Genomic DNA, 25,650 nt, shown 5'->3' with positions numbered 1-25,650 from the left:
TCTCTCTCTCAATCCCACTCTCTCTCTCACTCCCACTCGCCCTCTCTCTTTCTCTATCACTCCCACTCGCCCTCTCTCTCTCTCTCACTCCCCCACTCTCTCTCTCTCTCCCTCTGTCTCTCTCTCACTCCCACTCTCTCTCTCTATCACTTCCGCTCTCTCTCTCGCACTCCCACTCTCTCTCTCTCTCTCACTCCCATTCTCTCTCTCGCTCTCTCACTCCCATTCTCTCTCTCTCACTCCCACTCTCTCTCTCACTCCCACTCTCACTCCGACTCTCTCTCTCTCACTCCCATTCTCTCTCTCTCTCACTCCCACTCTCTCTCTCTCTCTCTCACTCCCGCTCTCTCTCTCACACTCCCATTCTCTCTCTCTCTCTCTCACTCCCATTCTCTCTCTCTCACTCCCACTCTCTCTCTCGCTCCCACTCTCACTCCCACTCTCTCTCTCTCACTCCCACTCTCTCTCTCTCTCACTCCCACTCTCTCTCTCTCTCTCACTCCCACTCTCTCTCTCTCACTCCCAGTCTCTCTCTCTCTCTCGCTCCCACGCTCCCTCTCTCTCTCTCTCACTCCCATTCCCTCTCTCTCTCACTCCCACTCTCTCTCTCACTCCCACTCTCTCTCTCTCTCCCACTCTCTCTCTCACTCTCCCTCTCTCTCTCTCACACCCACTCTCCGACTCTCTCTCTCTCCCTCTCTCGCTCCCACTCTCTCTCTCTCCGATTTCCACTCTCTCTCTCTCTCACTCCCACTCTCTCTCTCTCGCTCCCACCCTCTCTCTCTCTCTCCCACTCTCTCTCTCTCCCTCTCTCACTCCCACTCTCTCTCTCTCTCTCTCACTCCCACTCTCTCTCTCTCTCTCTCCCACTCTCTCTCTCACTCCCAGTCTCTCTCACACCCACCCCCACTCTCTCTTGCTCCCACTCTCTCTCTGTGCGTGGAACCCGTACCCCAGTGAGAGTCAGTGTGTGTGGGACCCGTGCCCCAGTGAGAGTCAGTGTGTGTGGAACCCGTACCCCAGTGAGAGTCAGTGTGTGTGGGACCCGTACCCCAGTGAGAGTCAGTGTGTGTGGGACCCGTGCCCCAGTGAGAGTCAGTGTGTGTGGAACCCGTACCCCAGTGAGAGTCGGTGTGTGTGGAACCCGTACTCCAGTGAGAGTCAGTGTGTGTGGAACCCGTACCCCAATGAGAGTCAGTGTGTGTGGGACCCGTACCCCAGTGAGAGTCAGTGTGTGTTGGTCCCATGCCCCAGTGAGAGTCAGTGTGTGTGGAACCCGTACCCCAGTGAGAGTCAGTGTGTGTGGGACCTGTACCCCAGTGAGAGTCAGTGTGTGTGGGACCCGTACCCCAGTGAGAGTCAGTGTGTGTGGAACCCGTACCTCAGTGAGAGTCAGTGTGTGTGGAACCCGTACCCCAGTGAGAGTCAGTGTGTGTGGGGCCCGTATCCCAGTGAAAGTCAGTGTGTGTGGGACCCGTACCCCAGATAGAGTCAGTGTGTGTGGAACCTGTACCCCAGTGAGAGTCAGTGTGTGTGGGACCCGTACCCCAGTGAGAGTCAGTGTGTGTGGGACCCGTACCCCAGTGTGAGTCAGTGTGTGTGGGACCCGTACCCCAGTGAGAGTCAGTGTGTGTGGGACCCGTACCCCAGTGAGAGTCAGTGTGTGTGGGACCCGTATCCCAGTGAAAGTCAGTGTGTGTGGAACCCGTACCCCAGATAGAGTCAGTGTGTGTGGAACCTGTACCCCAGTGAGAGTCAGTGTGTGTGGGGCCCATACCCCAGTGAGAGTCAGTGTGTGTGGGACCCGTATCCCAGTGAAAGTCAGTGTGTGTGGGACCCGTACCCCAGATAGAGTCAGTGTGTGTGGAACCTGTACCCCAGTGAGAGTCAGTGTGTGTGGGACCTGTACCCCAGTGAGAGTCAGTGTGTGTGGGACCCGTACCTCAGTGAGAGTCAGTGTGTGTGGAACCCGTACCCCAGTGAGAGTCAGTGTGTGTGGAACCCGTACCCCAGTGAGAGTCAGTGTGTGTGGGACCCGTACCCCAGTGAGAGTCAGTGTGTGTGGGATCCGCACCCCAGTGAGAGTCAGTGTGTGTGGAACCCGTACCCCAGTGAGAGTCAGTGTGTGTGGAACCCGTACCCCAGTGAGAGTCAGTGTGTGTGGGACCCGTACCCCAGTGAGAGTCAGTGTGTGTGGGATCCGCACCCCAGTGAGAGTCAGTGTGTGTGGGGCCCATACCCCAGATAGAGTCAGTGTGCGTGGGACCTGTACCCCAGTGAGAGTCAGTGTGTGTGGGACCCGTACCCCAGAGAGAGTCAGTGTGTGTGGGACCTGTACCCCAGTGAGAGTCAGTGTGTGTGGGACCCGTACCCCAGTGAGAGTCAGTGTGTGTGGAACCCGTACCCCAGAGAGAGTCAGTGTGTGTGGGACCTGTACCCCAGTGAGAGTCAGTGTGTGTGGGACCCGTTCCCCAGTGAGAGTCAGTGTGTGTGGAACCCGTACCCCAGAGAGAGTCAGTGTGTGTGGGACCAGTACCCCAGTGAGAGTCAGTGTGTGTGGGACCCGCACCCCAGCGAGAGTCAGTGTGTGTGGAACCCGTACCCCAGATAGAGTCAGTGTGTGTGGGACCCGTACCCCAGTGAGAGTCAGTGTGTGTGGAACCCGTACCCCAGTGCGAGTCAGTGTGTGTAGGACCCGTACACCAGTGAGAGTCAGTGTGTGTGGAACCCGTACTCCAGTGAGAGTCAGTGTGTGTGGGACCCGTACACCAGTGAAAATCAGTGTGTGTGGGACCCGTCCCCCAGTGAGAGTCAGTGTGTGTGGGACCTATACCCCAGTGAGAGTCATTGTGTGTGGGACCCGTACCCCAGTGAGAGTCAGTGTCTGTGGGAGCTGTACCCCAGTGAGAGTCAGTGTGTGTGGGACCCGTACCCCAGTGAGTCAGTGTGTGGGATCTGGTACCCCAGTGAGAGTCAGTGTGTGTGGGACCCGTACCCCAGTGAGAGACAGTGTGTGTGGAACCCGTAACCCAGTGAGAGTCAGTGTGTGTGGGACCCGTACCCCAGTGAGAATCAGTGTGTGTGGGACCCGTACCCCAGTGAGAGTCAGTGTGTGTGGGACCCATACCCCAGTGTGAGTCAGTGTGTGTGGAACCCGTACGCCAGTGAGAGTCAGTGTGTGTGGAACCCGTACCCCAGTGAGAGTCAGTGTATCTGGAACCCGTACCGCAGTGAGAGTCAGTGTATCTGGAACCCGTACCCTAGTGAGAGTCAGTGTGTGTGGGACCCGAACCCCAGTGAGAGTCAGTGTGTGTGGGACCCATACCCCAGTGAGAGTCAGTGTGTGTGGGACCCGTACCCCAGTGAGAGTCAGTGTGTGTGGGACCCGTACCCCAGCGAGAGTCAGTGTGTGTGGGATCCGCACCCCAGTGAGAGTCAGTGTGTGTGGGACCCGCACCCCAGCGAGAGTCAGTGTGTGTGGGACACGTACCCCAGTGAGAGTCAGTGTGTGTGGGACCGGTACCCCAGCGAGAGTCAGTGTGTGTGGGACCCGTACCCCAGTGAGAGTCAGTATGTGTGGGATCTGCACCCCAGTGAGAGTCAGTGTGTGTGGGACCCGCACCCCAGCGAGAGTCAGTGTGTGTGGGACCCGTACCCCAGATAGAGTCAGTGTGTGTGGGACCCGCACCCCAGCGAGAGTCAGTGTGTGTGGGACCCGTACCCCAGATAGAGTCAGTGTGTGTGGAATCCGTACCCCAGTGAGAGTCAGTGTGTGTGGGACCCGCACCCCAGCGAGAGTCAGTGTGTGTGGAACCCGTACCCCAGTGCGAGTCAGTGTGTGTGGGACCCGTACACCAGTGAGAGTCAGTGTGTGTGGAACCCGTACTCCAGTGAGAGTCAGTGTGTGTGGGACCCGTACACCAGTGAAAATCAGTGTGTGTGGGACCTATACCCCAGTGAGAGTCATTGTGTGTGGGACCTGTACCCCAGTGAGAGTCAGTGTCTGTGGGAGCTGTACCCCAGTGAGAGTCAGTGTGTGTGGGACCCGTACCCCAGTGAGTCAGTGTGTGGGATCTGGTACCCCAGTGAGAGTCAGTGTGTGTGGGACCCGTACCCCAGTGAGAGACAGTGTGTGTGGAACCCGTAACCCAGTGAGAGTCAGTGTGTGTGGGACCCGTACCCCAGTGAGAGTCAGTGTGTGTGGGACCCGTACCCCAGTGTGAGTCAGTGTGTGTGGAACCCGTACGCCAGTGAGAGTCAGTGTGTGTGGAACCCGTACCCCAGTGAGAGTCAGTGTGTGTGGAACCTGTACCCCAGTGAGAGTCAGTGTGTGTGGGACCTGTACCTCAGTGAGAGTCAGTGTGTGTGGGACCCGTACCTCAGTGAGAGTCAGTGTGTGTGGAACCCGTACCCCAGTGAGAGTCAGTGTGTGTGGAACCCGTACCCCAGTGAGAGTCAGTGTGTGTGGGACCCGTACCCCAGTGAGAGTCAGTGTGTGTGGGATCCGCACCCCAGTGAGAGTCAGTGTGTGTGGAACCCGTACCCCAGTGAGAGTCAGTGTGTGTGGAACCCGTACCCCAGTGAGAGTCAGTGTGTGTGGGACCCGTACCCCAGTGAGAGTCAGTGTGTGTGGAATCCGCACCCCAGTGAGAGTCAGTGTGTGTGGGGCCCATACCCCAGATAGAGTCAGTGTGTGTGGGACCTGTACCCCAGTGAGAGTCAGTGTGTGTGGGACCCGTACCCCAGTGAGAGTCAGTGTGTGTGGGACCCGTACCCCAGTGAGAGTCAGTGTGTGTGGGACCCGTACCCCAGTGAGAGTCAGTGTGTGTGGAACCCGTACCCCAGGGAGAGTCAGTGTGTGTGGGACCAGTACCCCAGTGAGAGTCAGTGTGTGTGGGACCCGCACCCCAGCGAGAGTCAGTGTGTGTGGAACCCGTACCCCAGATAGAGTCAGTGTGTGTGGGACCCGTACCCCAGTGAGAGTCAGTGTGTGTGGAACCCGTACCCCAGTGAGAGTCAGTGTGTGTGGGACCCGTACCCCAGTGAGAGTCAGTGTGTGTGGAACCCGTACCCCAGTGCGAGTCAGTGTGTGTGGGACCCGTACACCAGTGAGAGTCAGTGTGTGTGGAACCCGTACTCCAGTGAGAGTCAGTGTGTGTGGGACCCGTACACCAGTGAAAATCAGTGTGTGTGGGACCCGTCCCCCAGTGAGAGTCAGTGTGTGTGGGACCTATACCCCAGTGAGAGTCATTGTGTGTGGGACCCGTACCCCAGTGAGAGTCAGTGTCTGTGGGAGCTGTACCCCAGTGAGAGTCAGTGTGTGTGGGACCCGTACCCCAGTGAGTCAGTGTGTGGGATCTGGTACCCCAGTGAGAGTCAGTGTGTGTGGGACCCGTACCCCAGTGAGAGACAGTGTGTGTGGAACCCGTAACCCAGTGAGAGTCAGTGTGTGTGGGACCCGTACCCCAGTGAGAGTCAGTGTGTGTGGGACCCGTACCCCAGTGAGAGTCAGTGTGTGTGGGACCCATACCCCAGTGTGAGTCAGTGTGTGTGGAACCCGTACGCCAGTGGGAGTCAGTGTGTGTGGAACCCGTACCCCAGTGAGAGTCAGTGTGTCTGGAACCCGTACCGCAGTGAGAGTCAGTGTATCTGGAACCCGTACCCTAGTGAGAGTCAGTGTGTGTGGGACCCGAACCCCAGTGAGAGTCAGTGTCTGTGGGACCCATACCCCAGTGAGAGTCAGTGTGTGTGGGACCCGTACCCCAGTGAGAGTCAGTGTGTGTGGGACCCGTACCCCAGCGAGAGTCAGTGTGTGTGGGATCCGCACCCCAGTGAGAGTCAGTGTGTGTGGGACCCGCACCCCAGCGAGAGTCAGTGTGTGGGACCCGTACCCCAGTGAGAGTCAGTGTGTGTGGGACCGGTACCCCAGCGAGAGTCAGTGTGTGTGGGACCCGTACCCCAGTGAGAGTCAGTATGTGTGGGATCTGCACCCCAGTGAGAGTCAGTGTGTGTGGGACCCGCACCCCAGCGAGAGTCAGTGTGTGTGGGACCCGTACCCCAGATAGAGTCAGTGTGCGTGGGACCCGCACCCCAGCGAGAGTCAGTGTGTGTGGGACCCGTACCCCAGATAGAGTCAGTGTGTGTGGAATCCGTACCCCAGTGAGAGTCAGTGTGTGTGGGACCCGCACCCCAGCGAGAGTCAGTGTGTGTGGAACCCGTACCCCAGTGCGAGTCAGTGTGTGTGGGACCCGTACACCAGTGAGAGTCAGTGTGTGTGGAACCCGTACTCCAGTGAGAGTCAGTGCGTGTGGGACCCGTACACCAGTGAAAATCAGTGTGTGTGGGACCTATACCCCAGTGAGAGTCATTGTGTGTGGGACCTGTACCCCAGTGAGAGTCAGTGTCTGTGGGAGCTGTACCCCAGTGAGAGTCAGTGTGTGTGGGACCCGTACCCCAGTGAGTCAGTGTGTGGGATCTGGTACCCCAGTGAGAGTCAGTGTGTGTGGGACCCGTACCCCAGTGAGAGACAGTGTGTGTGGAACCCGTAACCCAGTGAGAGTCAGTGTGTGTGGGACCCGTACCCCAGTGTGAGTCAGTGTGTGTGGAACCCGTACGCCAGTGAGAGTCAGTGTGTGTGGAACCCGTACCCCAGTGAGAGTCAGTGTATCTGGAACCCGTACCGCAGTGAGAGTCAGTGTATCTGGAACCCGTACCCTAGTGAGAGTCAGTGTGTGTGGGACCCGAACCCCAGTGAGAGTCAGTGTGTGTGGGACCCATACCCCAGTGAGAGTCAGTGTGTGTGGGACCCGTACCCCAGTGAGAGTCAGTGTATCTGGAACCCGTACCCCAGTGAGAATCAGTGTGTGTGGGACCTGTACCCCAGTGAGAGTCAGTGTGTGTGGGACCCGTACCCCAGTGAGAGTCAGTGTGTGTGGAACCCGTACCCCAGTGAGAGTCAGTGTGTGTGGGACCTGTACCCCAGTGTGAGTCAGTGTGTGTGGAACCCGTACCCCAGTGAGAGTCAGTGTGTGTGGAACCCGTACCCCAGTGAGTGTCAGTGTGTGTGGAACCCGTACCCCAGTGTGAGTCAGTGTGTGTGGAACCCGTACCCCAGTGAGAGTCAGTGTGTGTGGAACCCGTACCCCAGTGAGAGTCAGTGTATCTGGAACCCGTACCGCAGAGTGAGTCAGTGTGTGTGGAACCCGTACCCCAGTGAGAGTCAGTGTGTGTGGAACCCGTACCCCAGTGAGTGTCAGTGTGTGTGGAACCCGTACCCCAGTGTGAGTCAGTGTGTGTGGAACCCGTACCCCAGTGAGAGTCAGTGTGTGTGGAACCCGTACCCCAGTGAGAGTCAGTGTATCTGGAACCCGTACCGCAGTGAGAGTCAGTGTGTGTGGAACCTGTACCCTAGTGAGAGTCAGTGTGTGTGGGACCCGAACCCCAGTGAGAGTCAGTGTGTGTGGGACCCATACCCCAGTGAGAGTCAGCGTGTGTGGGACCCGTACCCCAGTGAGAGTCAGTGTATCTGGAACCCGTACCCCAGTGAGAGTCAGTGTGTGTGGAACCCGTACCCCAGTGAGAGTCAGTGTGTGTGGAACCCGTACCCCAGTGAGAGTCAGTGTGTGTGGAACCCGTACCCCAGTGCGAGTCAGTGTGTGTGGGACCCGTACCCCAGTGAGAGTCAGTGTGTGTGGGACCCGTACCCCAGTGAGAGTCAGTGTGTGTGGGACCCGTACCCCTGTGAGAGTCAGTGTGTGTGGAACCCGTACCCCAGTGAGAGTCAGTGTGTGTGGAACCCGTACCCCAGTGCGAGTCAGTGTGTGTGGAACCCGTACCCCAGTGAGAGTCAGTGTGTGTGGGACCCGTACCCCAGTGAGAGTCAGTGTGTGTGGAACCCGTACCCCAGTGAGGGTCAGTGTGTTGTCCAGTTCAATTCGAAGCTATCGGGATTTTGTCACGGATTGAAATATTTCTCTTTCTTTCTCCTTTTCTGTCACCAAAAGAATAATTGCCGTTTTCCAATTCTGCAAATCTCAGTGTCCTCGAAGGCAGGGGTCAGACTGAGGTTGAAGTTCAGAGGTCAGGAATTCTTTCGGGCTGATCAGCAGCGGCTGCTGCCACCTTGTGCATTCAACAGGTACTGCCACCTGCTCCAAACAGAACCATCCTCAATGTGATGGTGGGACACTGCCCAGTACCAGGGATAAAGCAATGGACTGAGATTGACCATCAGTGACAGGCTGAGATGATAGGTAGTTAAGAAGGCATGTGGCATGCTTGCCTTGATCGACCGGGGCGTTTAGTACCGGAGTAGGCAAATCATGTTGCAGCTATCTAAAACCTGGGTTAGGCTGCATTTGGAGTATTGTGTGCAGTTCTGGTCACCACACTGCCAGAAGGATGTGGAAGCTTTGGAGAGAGTGCAGAGAAGGTTCACCAGAATGTTGCCGGGTCTCGAGGGTGTTGGCTATGAGGAGAGGTTGAATAAACTAGGATTGTTTTCACTGGAAAGACGGAGGCTGAGGGGAGACCTGATAGAGGTCTACAAAATGATGAGAGGCACAGACAGGTTGGAGAGTCAGAGGCTTTTCCCCAGGGTGGAAGTGTCAATTACCCGGGGGGCACAGGTTCAAGGTGAGGGGGGGAAAGTTTAAGGGAGATGTGCGGGGGAAGTTTTTCACACAGAGAGTGGTGAGTGCCTGGAACGCGCTGCCAGAGGAGATGGTGGAAGCAGGAACATTAACAACATTTAAGAGGCATCTGGATGGGTCCATGAATAGGGAGGGAATAGAGGGATACGGACAGAGTCAGGGCAGAAGGGTTTTTTAGCTCAGTCAGGCATCATGATCAGCACAGGATTGGAGGGCCGAAGGGCCTGTCCCTGTGCTGTACCTTGTTCTAGGTCTGAGATTGAACCATTCACTGATGGGCTGAGATTTCGGAGGGCGGTTGGATCGTTTTGATCTGGAAGAATCTGATCTTTCTTCATCCAAACCAACCATGTGGTCCCTTCATCAGACAATAGAACATTCCAGCACAGAATGTGGCCATTCAGCCCGCCAAACCTGTGCTGGCTCTTTCAAAGCAAATCCAGTTCGTCCCTCTCCCCCACTCTTCCCATCTCTCATCACTTTGTTTTCTCCTTCAAGAGTTTATCCATTTCCTTTTTGAATTCTGCTTGATTTTATATCAGAGTTGGTTTCGCGCAGTTGGATGAATGGCTGGTTAGCGATGCCAACAGCACAGGTTCAATTCCTGTACCTGCTGGTTATTCATGAAGGCCCCTCCTTCTCAACCTTGCCCCTGGCCTGAGGTGTGGTGACCCTTGGGCTAAGATCACCACCAGATACTGGGACCTGTGGAGTGATTAGAACATTGAGGAGGGAGAAGGGGGAGAGCTGGCACCTGAGTCCCAGGCACAGACAGGGTGGCAGCGGGGCAGTGATTAGATTTAGCAGCTGCTGTGCTGATGGATTTCCCAATTGGAATCTCTGCAGCTGATCCTCACCAAGGTATCAGCAGCTGGAATCTTCGATGTCCGCTAATGTCAGGATTGACCGTGTTGTCATAAATCCTATCCTTTGGAGTAACCGAGAAACAGGGAAGACAGTCACACGGTGAAGACACCGGAGACAGAATCTCTGCCTGAGGGGGAGGGTTTTTTAAGTTTAAAGTTTATTTATTAGTGTCACAATTCGGCTTACATTAACACTGCAATGAAGTTACTGTGAAAATCCCCTCGTTGCCACACTCCAGTGCCTGTTCGGGTACACTGAGAGAGAATTTACCATGGCCGATGCACCTAACCAGCGCGTCTTTCAGACTGTGGGAGGAAACCGGGGCACCCGGAGGAAACCCACGCAGACACGGGGAGAACGTGCAGATTCCGCACAGACAGTGACCCAAGCCAGGAATCGAACCCGGGTCCCTGGCGCGGTTGACAGTGGTTAGCACTGCTGCCTCACAGCGCCAGAGACCCGGTTCAATTCCAGCCTCGGGTCACTGTCTGTGTGGAGTCTGCACGTTCTCCCCGTGTCTGCGTGGGTTTCCTCCGGGTGCTCCGGTTTCCTCCCACAGTCTGAAAGACGTGCTGGTTCGGGTGGATTGGCCATGGTAAATTGCCCCTTAGTGTCAGGGGGACTAGCTAGGGTAAGTGCATGGTGATAGGGCCTGGGTGGGATTGTGGTCGGTGCAAACTCGATGGGCTGAATGGCCTCCTTCAGCACCATATGATTCTATGATTCTATGAAGCAGCAGTGCCACTGTGCCGCTGGGAATCGGACCCGGGTCCCTGGCGCTGAGAGGCAGCGGTGCTAACCACTGTGCCACCGTGCCACAAAGTGTCCCCAAAGAGAGATTTGGTGGAGCTGAGTGCAGCATCAGTTCTGGAAGGGTTGGGATTGATGGGCCGAATGGACATTTCACTTGGTGTTCTCTTAAACCACACAACCATTATACTGAGAACCTTTACTGAGATCGATTGGTTCAGTCTGAGACACACAATCCATTTATCTCGGAGGCCTCAGAAACAGAGTTGAGTTGCTCAGGATAAAGTCATGGAAAAGTTGAGAGAGTGGGGAATGTGTGTCACTGATTCTGGAATGCAGTGATTTAAACTGCTCCAGCTATCGGCTCATTACTGAGCGAGGGCTCTGGAAAAGCGAAAGAACCAGATCTCAGTGAACCATTCAGACCATCCAGAGTCAAACAGCCCCTCAGACTGGAGCCCAGGCACAGAGGGGACAGAGATCCCACTCAACCCTGTAACTCACTGAGTACAATGCCCATGACTTCAACCGGAGGATGTGTGTGAGGGTGTGTGTGATTATGGTTGTGAGGGTGAGTGTAAGGGTGTGTGTGAGGGTATCTGTGAGGGTAAATGTGAGGGTATGTGTGATTATGTTTGTGAAGGTGTGTGTGAGGGTGTTTGTGTAAGGGTTTATGCGAAGGTAAGGGTGAGTGTAAAGGTATGTGTGAATATGCTTGCGAGAGCGAGTGTGAGGGTGTGTGTGAGGGTGTGCGTGATTATGTTTGTGAGGGTGTGTGTGATTATGTTTGTGAGGGTGTGTGTGAGGGTGACTGTGAGGGTGTGTGAGGGTGAGGATGTGTGTGATTAGGTTTGTGAGGGTGTGTGTGAGGGTGAGTGTGAGGGTGTGTGTGAGGGTGTGTGTGAGGGTGTGTGTGAGGGTGAGTGTGAGGGTGCGTGTGAGGGTGTGTATGAGGGTGAGTGTGAGGGTGTGTGTGTGAGGGTGTGTGTGAGGGTGAGGGTGAGTGTGAGTGTGAGGGTGTGTGTGAGGGTGAGTGTGAGGGTGAGAGTGTGAGGGTGTGTGTGTGAGGGTGTGTGTGTGAGGATTTGTGTGAGGGTGAGAGTGTGAGGGTGTGTGTGTGAGGGTGTGTGTGTGAGGATGTGTGTGAGGGTGAGTGTGAGGGTGCGTGTGAGGGTGCATGTGAGTGTGAGGGTGTGTGTGAGGGTGAGTGTGAGGGTGTGTGTGAGGGTGTGTGTGAGGGTGAGGGTTCCAACCTCACTATTTGCCCTTCGACCTTTGCTCTGCAGTGGCTCCTCCTGCACAAGGAGCAGCTTTTGGGAATGGGAATGAAATCAAATCGGAAAATATTCCTCACTTTATTGACGGAATCTTACAATCTGGCATTAATACACGCTGGAAAATCCCACTGGGAAGGGTGTGGGGTAACCCTGAAGCAATGGTCTATTGTGTGACCCCCTCGTTGTCTCCGGCTGAGCCACATTTACTGGTTTGTTGTGCAACTCCGGGGTTTACCGACAGCTCTGTAAAACACACAACACAGACACAAGTCACTGTTAGTGCCCTCGCTAACTGTGAACCCAGAGTGGGTCATTTCAGTAACAGCTACAACATGGAGCAAACTTGCTGAGTTAGTGACTGAATAAACATTCCAAAACTTCATGGCAGCAATTAGACTTTTCTTTATTCTTTCATGAGGTTGAACGTCACTGGCTGGGTCAGTATTTATTGCCCATCCCTAATTGCCCCTCGAGAAGGTGGTGGTGAGCTGCCATCTTGAATCGCTGCAGCTCCTGAGCTGTAGGTACACCCACAGTGCTGTTAGGGAGGGAGTTGCAGGATTTTGACCCAGTGACAGTGAAGGAACGGCGATATATTTCCAAGTTAGGATGGTGAGTGGCTTGGAGGGGAACTTGCAGGTGATGGTGTTCCCAGGCATCTGCTGCCCTGGTCCTTCTGGGTGGTTGCAAGTTTGGAAGGTGCTGCCTAAGGAACATTGCTGCAGTGAATTGCTGCAGTGCATCTTGTAGATGGTACACACTGCTGCTACTGAGCGTCGGTGGTGGAGGGAGTGGATGTTTGTGGATGGGGTGCCAATCAAGCTGCTTTGTCCTGGATGGTGTTGAGCTTCTTGAGTGTTGGAGCTGCACCCATCCAGGCAAGTGGGGAGTATTCCATCACACTCCTGACTTGCGCCTTGTAGATGGTGGACAGGCTTTGGGAAGTCAGGAGGTGAGTTACTCTCCACAGACCTGCTTTTGTAGCCACAGTATTTATGTGGCTGGTCCAGTTCAGTTTCTGGTCAATGGTAACCCCCGGATGTTGGCAGTGGGGGGTTCAGTGATGGTAATGCCATTGAATGTCAAGGAGGGATGGTTAGATTCTCTCTTGTTGGCACTGGTCAATGCCCTGGCCCTTGTGTGACGTGAATGTTACTTGTCACTTGTCAGTCCCAGCCTGGATATTGTCCAGTCTTGCTGCATTTGGAGTTGCGAATGATGCTGAACATTGTGCAATCATCGGCGAACATCCCCAAACAAAACAAAGAACAAAGAAAATTACAGCACAGGAACAGGCCCTTCGGCCCTCCAAGTCTGCACCGACCATGCTGCCCGACTGAACTAAAACCCCCTACCCTTCCGGGGACCATATCCCTCTATTCCCATCCTATTCATGTATTTGTCAAGATGCCCCTTAAAACTCACTACCGTATCCGCTTCCACAATCTCCCCCGGCAACGAGTTCCAGGCACCTACCACCCTCTGTGTAAAAAATCTGCCTCGTACATCTCTTTTAAACCTTGCCCCTCGCACCTTAAACCTGTGCCCCCGAGTAATTGACTCTTCCACCCTGGGAAAAAGCTTCTGACTATCCACTTCTGACCTTATGATGGAAGGAAGGTCATTGATGAAGCAGCTGGAGATGGTTGGGTCTCGGACACTGACCCTGAGGGACTCCTGCAGAGATGTCCTGGAGCTGAGATGATTGACCTCCAATCACCACAACCATCTTCCTTTGTGCCGAGTGTGACTCCAACCAGCGGAGAGTTTTCCCCCTGATGCATAAGAACATAAGAAATAGGAGCAGGAGTAGGCCATCTAGCCCCTCGAGCCTGCCCCGCCATTCAATAAGATCATGGCTGATCTGAAGTGGATCAGTTCCACTTACCCGCCTGATCCCTATGACCCCTAATTCCCTTACCGATCAGGAATCCATCTATCCGTGATTTAAACATATTCAACGAGGTAGCCTCCACCACTTCAGTGGGCAGAGGATTCCAGAGATTCACCACCCTCTGAGAGAAGAAGTTCCTCCTCAACTCTGTCCTAAACTGACCTCCCTTTATTTTGAGGCTGTGCCCTCTAGTTCTAGTTTCCTTTCTAAGTGGAAAGAATCTCTCCACCTCTACCCTATCCAGCCCCTTCATTATCTTATAGGTCTCTATAAGATCCCCCCTCAGCCTTCTAAATTCCAACAAATACAAACCCAATCTGCTCAGTCTCTCCTCATAATCAACACCCCTCACCTCTGGTATCAACTTGGTGAACCTTCTCTGCACTCCCTCCAAGGCCAATATATCCTTCCGCAAATAAGGGGACCAATACTGCACACAGTATTCCAGCTGCGGCCTCACCAATGCCCTGTACAGATGCAGCAAGACATCTCTGCTTTTATATTCTATCCCCCTTGCGATATAGGCCAACATCCCATTTGCCTTCTTGATCACCTGTTGCACCTGCAGACTGGGTTTTTGTGTCTCATGCACAAGGACCCCCAGGTCCCTTTGCACAGTAGCATGTTGTCATTTTTTTCCATTTAGATAATAATCCAATTTGCTATTATTTCCTCCAAAGTGAATAACCTCGCATCTGTCAACGTTATACTCCATCTGCCAGATCCTTTTTTTTAATCCCGAAGCTCGTTCCAATTGCCCGCATTTGGCCCATATCCCTCTGCACCCATCGTACCCATGTAACTGTCTAAATGCTTTTTAAAAGGCAAAATTGTATCCGCCTCTACTACTACCTCTGGCAGCTCGTTCCAGACACTCACCACCCTCTGTGTGAAAAAATTGCCCCTCTGGACACTTTTGTATCTCTCCCCTCTCACCTTAAACCTATGCCCTCTAATTTTAGACTCCCATAGCTGATCTATGCCCCTCATTATTTTATAGACCTCTATAAGATCACCCCCTCAGCCCCCTCTGCTCCAGAGAAAAAAGTCCCAGTTTACTCAGTCTCTCCTTATAACTCAATCCACCAAGTCCCAGTAGCATCCAAGTAAATCTTTTCTTCACTCTTTCAAGTTTAATAATATCTTTTCTATCACAGAGTGACCAGAACTGTACACAGTATTCCAAGTGTGGCCTCACCAATGTCTTGTACAACTTCAACAAGAATTCCAATTCCTATATTCAGTGTTCTGACCAATGAAACCAAGCATGCTGAATGCCTTCTTCACCACTTGTGACTCCACTTTCAAGGAGCTATGAACCTTTACCCCTAGATCTCTTTGTTCTATAACTCTTCCCAACACCCGACCATTAACTGAGTAAGTCCTGCCCTGGTTCAATTGACCAAAATGCATCACCTTGCATTTGTCTAAATTAAACTCCATCTGCCATTCGTCAGCTCACTGGCCCAATTGATCAAGATCTCGTTGCAATCCTAGATAACTTTCTTCACTGTCCACTAGGCCACCAATCTTGGTGTCATCTGCAAACCTACTAACCACACCACTAAATTCTAATCCAAATCGTTAATATAAATGACAAATAACAGTGGGCCCAGCACTGATCCCTCTGAGGCACACCGCTGGTCACAGGCCTCCAGTTTGAAAAACAACACTCTACAACCACCCTCTGGCTTCTGTCATCAAGCCAATTTTGTATCCATTTGACGACCTCACCCTGGATCCCGTGAGATTTAACCTTATGCAACAACCTACCATGTGGTACCTTGTCAAAGGCCTTGCTAAAGTCCATGTAGACAACATCAACTGCACTGCCCTCATCGACCTTCTTGGTTACCCCTTCAAAAAACTCAGTCAAATTTGTGAGACATGATTTTCCACTCACAAAGCCATGCTGACTGTCCCTAATCAGTCCTTGCGTCTCTAAATGTCTGTAGATCCTGTCTCTCAAAATACCTTCCAACAACTTACCCATCACAGATGTGAGGCTCACTGGCCTGGAGTTCCCAGGCTTTTCCCTGCAGCTCTTTTTAAACAAAGGCACAACATTTGCCACCCTCCAATCTTCAGGCACCTCACCTGGGACTATCGATGATTCAAATATCTCTGCTGGGGACCTGCAATTTCCTCCCTCGCCTCCCACAATGTCCTGGGATACACTTCATCAGGTTCCGGGGATTTATCTACCTTGATGCGCTTTAAGACTTCCAGCACCTCCTTCTCTGTAATATGTACACTCCTCAAGACATCACTATTTATTTCCCCAAGTTCCCGAACATCCATGCTTTCCTCAACAGTAAATACTGATGAGAAATATTCATTTAGAATCTCACCCATCTCTTGTGGATCCGCACATAGATGACCTTGTTGATCCTTAAGAGGCCATACTAACTCCCTTGTTACTCTTTTGCCCTTTATGTATTTGTAGAAGCTCTTTGGATTCTCTTTGGACTCTTTAAGAACATAAGAACATAAGAAATAGGAGCAGGAGTAGGCCATCTAGCCCCTCGAGCCTGCCCCGCCATTCAATAAGATCATGGCTGATCTGACGTGGATCAGTACCACTTACCCGCCTGATCCCCATAACCCTTAATTCCCTTACCAATCAGGAATCCATCCATCCGCGCTTTAAACATATTCAGCGAGGTAGCCTCCACCACCTCAGTGGGCAGAGAATTCCAGAGATTCACCACCCTCTGGGAGAAGAAGTTCCTCCTCAACTCTGTCTTAAACCGACCCCCCTTTATTTTGAGGCTGTGTCCTCTAGTTTTAACTTCCTTACTAAGTGGAAAGAATCTCTCCGCCTCCACCCTATCCAGCCCCCGCATTATCTTATAAGTCTCCATAAGATCCCCCCTCATCCTTCTAAACTCCAACGAGTACAAACCCAATCTCCTCAGCCTCTCCTCATAATCCAAACCCCTCATCTCCGGTATCAACCTGGTGAACCTTCTCTGCACTCCCTCCAATGCCAATATATCCTTCCTCATATAAGGGGACCAATACTGCACACAGTATTCCAGCTGCGGCCTCACCAATGCCCTGTACAGGTGCATCAAGACATCCCTGCTTTTATATTCTATCCCCCTCGCGATATAGGCCAACATCCCATTTGCCTTCTTGATCACCTGTTGTACCTGCAGACTGGGCTTTTGCGTCTCATGCACAAGGACCCCCAGGTCCCTTTGCACGGTAGCATGTTTTAATTTGTTTCCATTGAGATAGTAATCCCATTTGTTATTATTTCCTCCAAAGTGTATAACCTCGCATTTATCAACGTTATACTCCATTTGCCATATCCTCGCCCACTCACTCAGCCTGTCCAAATCTCTCTGCAGATCTTCTCCGTCCTCCACACGATTCACTTTTCCACTTATCTTTGTGTCGTCTGCAAACTTCGTTACCCTACACTCCATCCCCTCCTCCAGATCATCTATATAAATGGTAAATAGTTGTGGCCCGAGTACCGATCCCTGCGGCACGCCACTAGTTACCTTCCTCCAACCGGAAAAACACCCATTTATTCCGACTCTTTGCTTCCTGTCGGATAGCCAGTCCCCAATCCACTTTAACACACTACCCCCAACTCCGTGTGCCCTAATCTTCTTCAGCAGCCTTTTATGGGGCACCTTATCAAACGCCTTTTGGAAATCCAAAAACACCGCATCCACCGGTTCTCCTCCATCAACCGCCCTAGTCACATCTTCATAAAAATCCAACATGTTCGTCAAGCACGACTTTCCCCTCATGAATCCATGCTGCGTCTGATTGATCGAACCATTTCTATCCAGATGCCCTGCTATCTCCTCTTTAATAATGGATTCCAGCATTTTCCCTACTACAGACGTTAAGCTGACCGGCCTATAGTTACCCGCCTTTTGTCTCCTTCCTTTTTTAAACAGCGGCGTAACATTAGCCGTTTTCCAATCAACCGGCACTACCCCAGAATGCAACGAGTTTTGATAAAAAATCACTAACGCATCCACTATTACCTCTGACATTTCTTTCAATACCCTGGGATGCATTCCATCCGGACCCAGGGACTTGTCCACCTTCAGTCCCATTAGTCTACCCAGCACTGCCTCTCTGGTAACATTAATTGTATTAAGTATTTCTCCTGCTGCCAACCCTCTATCGTTAATATTTGGCAAACTATTTGTGTCCTCCACCGTGAAGACCTTTGAACTCTTTGGACCATTTAGAAAGATGCGGATTAATCCGGGATAGTCAGCAGGAATTGGTGAAGGGGAAGTCGTGCCTCACAGATTTGATAGAATTTTTTGAGGAGGTAACTAAGTGTGTTGATGTCATATACATGGATTTTAGTAAGGCGTTTGATAAGGTCCCCCATGGTCGGCTTATGATGAAAGTGAGGAGGTGTGGGATAGAGGGAAAGTTGGCCGATTGGATAGGTAACTGGCTGTCTGATCGAAGACAGAGGGTGGTGGTGGATGGAAAATTTTCGGATTGGAGGCAGGTTGCTAGCGGAGTGCCACAGGGATCAGTGCTTGGTCCTCTGCTCTTTGTGATTTTTATTAATGACTTAGAGGAGGGGGCTGAAGGGTGGATCAGTAAATTTGCTGATGACACCAAGATTGGTGGAGTAGTGGATGAGGTGGAGGGCTGTTGTAGGCTGCAAAGAGACATAGATAGGATGCAAAGCTGGGCTGAAAAATGGCAAATGGAGTTTAACCCTGATAAATGTGAGGTGATTCATTTTGGTAGGACTAATTTAAATGTGGATTACAGGGTCAAAGGTAGGGTTCTGAAGACTGTGGAGGAACAGAGAGATCTTGGGGTCCATATCCACAGATCTCTAAAGGTTGCCACTCAAGTGGTTAGAGCTGTGAAGAAGGCCTATAGTGTGTGAGCTTTTATTAACACGGGGTTGGAGTTTAAGAGCCATGGGGTTATGCTGCAACTGTACAGGACCTTGGTGAGACCACATTTGGAATATTGTGTGCAGTTCTGGTCACCTCACTATAAGAAGAATGTGGAAGCGCTCGAAAGAGTGCAGAGATTTACCAGGATGCTGCCTGGTTTGGAGGGTAGGTCTTATGAGGAAAGGTTGAGGGAGCTGGGGCTGTTCTCTCTGGAGCGGAGGAGGCTGAGGGGAGACTTAATAGAGGTTTATAAAATGATGAAGGGGATAGATAGAGTGAACGTTCAAAGACTATTTCCTCGGGTGGATGGAGCTATTACAAGGGGGCATAACTATAGGGTTCGTGGTGGGAGATATAGGAAGGATATCAGAGGTAGGTTCTTTACACAGAGAGTGGTTGGGGTGTGGAATGGACTGCCTGCAGTGATAGTGGAGTCAGACACTTTAGGAACATTTAAGCAGTTATTGGATAGGCACATGGAGCACACCAGGATGATAGGGAGTGGGATAGCTTGATCTTGGTTTCAGATAAAGCTCGGCACAACATCGTGGGCTGATGGGCCTGTTCTGTGCTGTACTGTTCTATGTTCTATCTTAAAACTAATAGAATTATGGTCACTGGTCCCAAAGTGATCCCTCGCTAACACCTCTCTCACCTGCCCTTCCTTATTTCCCAAGAGGAGGTCAAGTTTTGCCCCCTCTCTCGTCGGGCCATCCACATACTGAATGAGAAATTCCTCCTGAATACACTCAACAAATATTCTCTCCATCCAACCCTCTAATACTATGGCTGTCCCAGTCAATGTTGGGAAAGGTAAAATCTCCGACTATTACCACCCTATTTTTCTTGGAGCTATCTGTAATCTCCTTACATATTTGCTCCTCAATTTCTTGCTATTTAGGGGCCTGATTTCCTCCTTATTTCTCAGTTCTACCCATATAGACTCAGTGGCAGAACCCTTGGATATATCCCCTCTCAGTACGGCCGTGATGTTTTCCCTAATCAAAAGTGTAACTCCCCCTCCTCTCTTGTCTCCAGTTCTATCTTTCCTATAGCATCTGTACCCTGGAACATTGAGCTGCCAGTCCTGTCCCTCCCTTAGCCATGTTTCAGTAATTGCTATAATATCCCAGTCCCACGTATCCATCCATGCCCTGAGTTCATCTGCCTTGCCCGTCAGGCCTCTTGCATTGAAATAAATGCAGTTTAATCTGGACTTCCCTTGTTCTCTGTCTTGTTTTTGCCTGATCTGTCTGTTACTAGGATTACACTCCCAGGACAGGTACAGCACGGGGTTAGATACAGAGTAAAGCTCCCTCTACACTGTCCCCCATCAAACACTCCCAGGACAGGTACAGCACAGGATTAGATACAGAGTAAAGCTCCCTCTACACTGTCCCCATCAAACACTCCCAGGACAGGTACAGCACGGGGTTAGATACAGAGTAAAGCTCCCTCTACACTGTCCCCATCAAACACTCCCAGGACAGGTACAGCACGGGGTTAGATACAGTGTAAAGCTCCCTCTATACTGTCCCCATCAAACACTCCCAGGACAGGTACAGCACGGGGTTAGATACAGAGTAAAGCTCCCTCTACACTGCCCCCATCAAACACTCCCAGAACAGGTACAGCACGGGGTTAGATACAGTGTAAAACTCCCTCTACACTGTCCCCCATCAAACACTCCCAGGACAGGTACAGCACGGGGTTAGATACAGAGTAAAGCTCCCTCTACACTGTCCCCATCAAACACTCCCAGGATAGGTACAGCACGGGGTTAGATCCAGAGTAAAGCTCCCTCTACACTGTCCCCATCAAACACTCCCAGGACAGGTACAGCACGGGGTTAGATACAGAGTAAAACTCCCTCTACACTGTCCCCATCAAACACTCCCAGGACAGATACAGAACGGGGTTAGATACAGAGTGCAGCTCCCTCTACACTGTCCCCCATCAAACACTCCCAGGACATATACAGCACGGGGTTAGATACAGAGTGAGCTACATTCTTGTAAGTTCTATGTTTCAGATATAACAGATGGTTGATTTAGTGGGATTCCCCCCTGTGCTCTGGGAACTAACATTAATCCTGCAAGCAGCAGCGTGAAACATATAAGTTATCTGATAATGATGATATTGAACAAAGAACAAAGAAAAGTACAGCACAGGTACAGGCCCTTCGGCCCTCCAAGCCTGTGCTGAACATGATGCCGAAACTAAAGTAAAAAAACCTGCTGCCTTTACTGGGTCCGTATCCCTCTATTCCCTCCCTATTCATCTCCCCATTGCGGTTGGTGATGGATTTTTGTATTTCTCCATGAGCAGAGCGAGGACAGTTCGTGGGTGTTCACTCACCTGCACGTGGGAGTGTCCCCAGCTCTTACAGCGAGCTCCGTGCTCCCAGAAAGCTGATGGAAAGGCCGACACTGAGTGTGAGAGTCAGCTGGAGTTTTGCTGAGTTGTTGCAGAGGTTGGAGGTGCAGCACTGGATTCGGAGTCCGGGTAACTCCTTCTCTTGGCAGTGCCGAGCTGTGCCACACCCACTGGATAACGTGACGCCCAACACCACTGAGGAAACGAGACAATTCACTGCCAAGATCAGCCCATTGCAAACACAGAGCAACAAATCACTGACAAAATAGAACAGCCTGGGAATGAGGAGAAAATAACCTCCCCATCGCACTGCAACCCACATCCCATTACCCCCCCCAATCCCCACTGACTCTCACTGGGGTACGGGTCCCACACACACACTGACTCTCACTGGGGTACGGGTCCCACACACACACTGACTCTCACTGGGGTACGGGTCCCACACACACTGACTCTCACTGGGGTACGGGTTCCACACACACTGACTCTCACTGGGGTACGGGTTCCACACACACTGTCTCTCACTGGGGTACGGGTCCCACTAACACTGACTCTCACTGGGGTACGGGTCCCACACACACTGACTCTCACTGGGGTACGGGTTCCACACACACTGACTCTCACTGGGGTACGGGTCCCACACACACTGACTCTCACTGGGGTACGGGTTCCACACACACTGACTCTCACTGGGGTACGGGTCCCACACACACTGACTCTCACTGGGGTACGGGTCCCACACACACTGACTCTCACTGGGGTACGGGTTCCACACACACTGACTCTCACTGGGGTACGGGTTCCACACACACTGACTCTCACTGGGGTACGGGTCCCACACACACTGACTCTCACTGGGGTACGGGTTCCACACACACTGACTCTCACTGGGGTACGGGTCCCACACACACTGACTCTCACTGGGGTACGGGTTCCACACACACTGACTCTCACTGGGGTACGGGTTCCACACACACTGACTCTCACTGGGATACGGGTCCCACACACACTGACTCTCATTGGGGTACGGGTCCCACACACACTGACTCTCACTGGGGTACGGTCCCACACACACACTGACTCTCACTGGATACGGGTCCCACGCACACTGACTCTCACTGGGGTACGGGTCCCACACACACTGACTCTCACTGGGGTGTGGGTCCCACACACACTGACTCTCACTGGGGTACGGGTCCCACACACACACTGACTCTCACTGGGGTACGAGTTCCACACACACTGATTTTCACTGGGGTACGGGTCCCACACACACTGACTCTCACTGGGGTACGGGTCCCACACACACAGATTTTCACTGGGGTACGGGTCCCACACACACTGATTTTCACTGGGGTACGGGTCCCACACACACTGATTTTCACTGGGGTACGGGTTCCACACACACTGACTCTCACTGGGGTACGGGTTCCACACACACTGACTCTCACTGGGGTATGGGTTCCACACACACTGACTCTCACTGGGGTACGGGTTCCACACACACTGACTCTCACTGGGGTACGGGTCCCACACACACTGACTCTCACTGGGGTACGGGTTCCACACACACTGACTCTCACTGGGTACGGGTTCCGCACACACTGACTCTCACTGGGGTACGGGTTCCACACACACTGACTCTCACTGGGGTCCAGTCACAGCAGATATCACCACCCCCGCCCCCCCCTTCCCCCCAAGTGACAGTTGTGAATGTCGAGTGGGTGTCAGTAATTATGTACGGTTGATGATGATCTCTCCCTCACAGCCTTCCTGACACAACAGGAGTTATTGTGCTGGGTTTAGTGTTGCACTTACCGCTTTCGATCCTGATGCAGAATCTGTATTTGAAGCCATGGTGAGAGGGTGAACAGGTCACAGGCTCAGGGTTGGAACAGACGTCATTCAGTTGCTGGGAGCCACTCATCAGGTTACAGTGATAGCACTGCAGCGCTCCCACTAGGTCAACAAATAAGATAGGTCAGCAAACACAGAACACAAACCCCCCCCCCCACCCGCCTCACTAAACCACCAAATAAATAAACATCTTCCTTAATTCCCACAGACATTTCCTCAGCACTGACCCTCTGACAGTGCGGCACTCCCTCAGCACTGACCCTCTGACAGTGCGGCACTCTCTCAGTACTGACCCTCTGACAGTGCGGCACTCCCTCAGCACTGACCCTCTGACAGTGCGGCACTCCCTCAGCACTGACCCTCTGACAGTGCGGCAATCCCTCAGCACTGACCCTCTGACAGTGCGGCACTCCCTCAGCACTGACCCTCTGACAGTGCGGCACTCCCTCAGTACTGACCCTCTGACAGTGCGGCACTCCCTCAGCAGTGAACCTCTGACAGTGCGGCACTCCCTCAGCACTGACCCTCTGACAGTGCAGCACTCCCTCAGCACTGACCCTCTGACAGTGCGGCACTCCCTCAGCACTGACCCTCTGGCAGTGCGGCACTCCGTCAGTACTGACCCTCTGACAGTGCGGCACTCCCTCAGTACTGACCCTCTGGCAGTGCGGCACTCCCTCAGCACTGACCCTCTGACAGTGCGGCACTCCCTCAGCACTGACCCTCTGACAGTGCGGCACTCCGTCAGTACTGACCCTCTGACAGTGCGGCACTCCCTCAGTACTGACCCTCTGGCAGTGCGGCACTCCCTCAGTACTGACCCTCTGACAGTGCGGCACTCCCTTAGTACTGACCCTCTGACAGTGCGGCACTCCGTCAGTACTGACCCTCTGACAGTGCGGCACTCCCTCCGCACCGATCCTCTGACAGTGCGGCACTCCCTCAGCACTGACCCTCTGACAGTGCAGCACTCCCTCAGCACTGACCCTCTGACAGTACAGCACTCCCTTAGTTCTGACCCTCTGGCAGTGCGGCACTCCGTCAGTACTGACCCTCTGACAGTGCAGCACTCCCTCAGCACTGACCCTCTGACAGTACAGCACTCCCTTAGTACTGACCCTCTGACAGTGCAGCACTCCCTCAGCACTGACCCTCTGACAGTGCGGCACTCCCTCAGCACTGACCCTCTGACAGTACAGCACTCCCTTAGTACTGACCCTCTGACAGTACAGCACTCCCTTAGTACTGACCCTCTGACAGTGCAGCACTCCCTCAGCACTGACCCTCTGACAGTACAGCACTCCCTTAGTACTGACCCTCTGACAGTGCGGCACTCCCTCAGTACTGACCCTCTGACAGTGCGGCACTCCCTCAGCACTGACCCTCTGACAGTGCAGCACTCCCTCAGCACTGACCCTCTGACAGTGCGGTACACCCTCAGCACTGACCCTCTGACAGTGCAGCACTCCCTTAGTACTGACCCTCTGACAGTGCAGCACTCCCTCAGCACTGACCCTCTGACAGTGCGGTACACCCTCAGCACTGACCCTCTGACAGTGCAGCACTCCCTTAGTACTGACCCTCTGACAGTGCAGCACTCCCTCAGCACTGACCCTCTGACAGTGCGGTACACCCTCAGCACTGACCCTCTGACAGTGCAGCACTCCCTTAGTACTGACCCTCTGACAGTGCGGCACTCCCTCAGTACTGACCCTCTGACAGTGCGGTACCCCCTCAGCACTGACCCTCTGACAGTGCGGCACTCCCTCTGTATTGACCCTCTGACAGTGCGGTACCCCCTCAGCACTGACCCTCTGACAGTGCGGCACTCCCTCAATCCTGGAGTGAGTGATATCAGTGGGAAGAGACTGGGAAACACTGGGAGATTTTTACTTACCCCTCAGACACCAGCCTGACACTGTCAGTGTGAGCAGCAGACTGTGTTGCAGAGAGCGTTGGGAACACTCCATTCCTCAAGTTCTCCCCACGTTTCACACACACAGGTTTGGGTTCTGTTGTCACCAAACAGTAAATTCCCGTTTGTCCACTTTCTGCAGAATTATTATTTTTTCTTTCTCCACCTTTTCTGATGGTGAAAGGATTTGTGCAATATCAAGGAAGTTCTAAAATCCCGGCTCTGGGATAATGTGTCCCAACAAGGTTGGAATACTGGGAATGTGAGTGAAAGACAGCAATCTCCGGGCTGGCTGCAGATCCGGACAGGCTGGAGATCCGGATTCCAAGCTCACTCCACCTGATCCCTCCCCGTGTCCAGCTGCTGTCTGTCTGAATCTGTCACTTCGACACAGTCACCTGATCCACTTTAATCCAAAGACAATCTTCAAATGTGTAATTCCCCAGATTGTGTGGACTCTCATACCATCTTATTGTGCAGGTTTGAGCAAAGAGCAGAAGACAGAATGTTCTAGTAATCACATGGAAATGATGTTTCTATAAAGTCATATTTATAAATAATTGACTCAAACAGCCCAGCGATACGCTGCTAGGGTCATACTGGGGCTATTCATAGAGTCATAAAGGTTTGCAGCATGGAAACAGGCCTTTCGGCCCAACTTGTCCATGCCGCCCTTTTTTTTAAATCCCGAAGCTCGTTCCAATTGCCCACATTTGGCCCATATCCCTCGATACCCATCGTACCCATGTAACTGTCTAAACGCTTTTTAAAAGATAAAATTGTACCCGCCTCTACTACTACCTCTGGCAGCTTGTTCCAGACACTCACCACCCTGTGTGTGAAAAAATTGCCCCTCTGGACACTTTTGTATCTCTCCCCTCTCACCTTAAACCTATGCCCCCTCGTTTTAGACTCCCCTACCTTTGGGAAAAGATATTATTTCAGCAAAGCGTTTGATAAAGTTCCCCATGGTAAGCTATTGCAGAAAATACGGACACATGGGATTGGGGGTGATTTAGTGGTTTGGATCAGGAATTGGCTAGCTGTAAGAAAACAGAGGGTGGTGGTTGATGGGAAATGTTCATCCTGGAGTTCAGTTACTAGTGGTGTACCGCAAGGATCTGTTTTGGGGCCACTGCTGTTTGTCATTTTTATAAATGAC

General features: G+C 52.5%; 1 protein-coding gene and 1 long non-coding RNA gene across 4 annotated transcripts in view; both read right to left on the bottom strand.

The window, feature by feature from the left end:
• The window catches only part of LOC144502320 (retinoic acid receptor RXR-alpha-A-like), a 423,978-nt gene that overhangs the window by 126,066 nt on the left and 272,262 nt on the right, over positions 1–25,650 (bottom strand). The gene's annotated exons all lie outside the window — the stretch shown is intronic.
• LOC144503069 (uncharacterized) lies at positions 11,515–22,669 on the bottom strand. Its single transcript, XR_013499414.1, has 3 exons — positions 22,535–22,669; positions 20,699–20,911; positions 11,515–11,788 (listed from the first exon to the last, which is right to left on the bottom strand). It is a non-coding gene; the product is annotated as an uncharacterized LOC144503069 (long non-coding RNA).

Source organism: Mustelus asterias, chromosome 13, assembly GCF_964213995.1.
Source record: "Mustelus asterias chromosome 13, sMusAst1.hap1.1, whole genome shotgun sequence".
NCBI classification, from domain to species: domain Eukaryota; kingdom Metazoa; phylum Chordata; class Chondrichthyes; order Carcharhiniformes; family Triakidae; genus Mustelus; species Mustelus asterias.
Note: the sequence above shows the minus strand (reverse complement) of the source record. Positions and strands in the feature narration are given on the sequence as shown.